Source organism: Merops nubicus, unplaced genomic scaffold (assembly GCF_000691845.1).
Source record: "Merops nubicus isolate BGI_N331 unplaced genomic scaffold, ASM69184v1 scaffold17960, whole genome shotgun sequence".
NCBI lineage: Eukaryota > Metazoa > Chordata > Aves > Coraciiformes > Meropidae > Merops > Merops nubicus.
This window is the reverse complement of record NW_008585010.1, coordinates 23,985-25,255: the sequence shown is the minus strand read 5'-3', so window position 1 is coordinate 25,255 and position 1,271 is coordinate 23,985.

The window sequence follows — 1,271 nt, the reverse complement described above, 5'->3', positions numbered from 1 at the left end:
AACACACAGGGACCAAGGGACGTTTTGCCTCAGAGCTACAACTAACTGAGGCGAAGAGAGAATAAAAGCCAAAGCCAAACCCCAAAGCGCCCCGCTGGCACCTGCACCCGTCACCTGCTGCACAAAGGAAAGCACAGCTTTCAACGGGAAGCGGGCACAGAAGCAACCACTTGTTACCACTGCAATCCCAAAACAGAATACTCTGTTCTCCTTGGGCACAAGATGAAGAACAGCACTACAAAGTTAGTGGCATCCTCTTCTGTGTGCTCCAAGGACTAGCTTTCCGCTAGTTCAACATGTAAAAGTCGCAGCTATCCCCATTTAATCTGTTCATTGTCGGCCTCATGCTCATCCAAAGAGATTCACAAAACCACCTCCATACAGGTCAAAGATGCAAGAGAAATCTCTTAATTTCACCACGAAGTATTCAGCTCTTATAAAGGATCTACTTCAGGGTCAAGGAAAGCCAGACAAAAGATTTTGCGGAAGCAAGAAGAAACATTCAGATTTTTGACAAAAGCAGTCAGCAAGAGATCAAGGTGTTTTATTAAAATCCATGCAAGTCTTCTAAAGAGCACAAAACACTGCCTTTCAAATTTATAAACAAATCCAGAGTCTGATTTAACACTTAAATAACAAAATGATAATGCTCTGGATTTAAAAAAAAAAAATAAAACAAAATCCAAGATAAACATCTAGACACAGAGCAATGGTCTGTAAATTATCTGTGGCAGGAAGGAAATTTGAAGCTTCAGCTCATACATTATAAAACAAATAAAAATAGAAATAGGATGAGATAAAGATTAAAAACTGGTTTACACTTTTTCAAAATTTTATTAATGATACAAAATGTATTTTATTCATACACCCCCATGGATAGCTTTGCATGCATTGCACTCTGGAGACTGCTGCAGATGGCCCTTTCTCCTCCATCCTCTTCTCCCAAGAACATTATCTCCTCTCTTGCAGATGAGTGAGGAACAGCATTAGTGAGGAGCAGCATTTACCCCGAGTTAATGCAGTGAAAAACAATTGTGAAGGCACTGATCCCTGTAACTGGCACTCAGGATTTGGGGAGGGGTGGAGAACTGAAACTCACAGATCATTTTGTTAGTGAATACACTTCATAACCGTGTTGGGTTTGTGCTTGGCAGGGTTTCGGTAGAGGGGAAGGGAGCTACTGACAAGGCTCCTGTAAGAAGTTTTCAGAAGCTTCCTCAGCTCCAAGTCAGAGCTGCCTCTAGCCAAGGGCAAGCCAGTCAGTGCCCCTT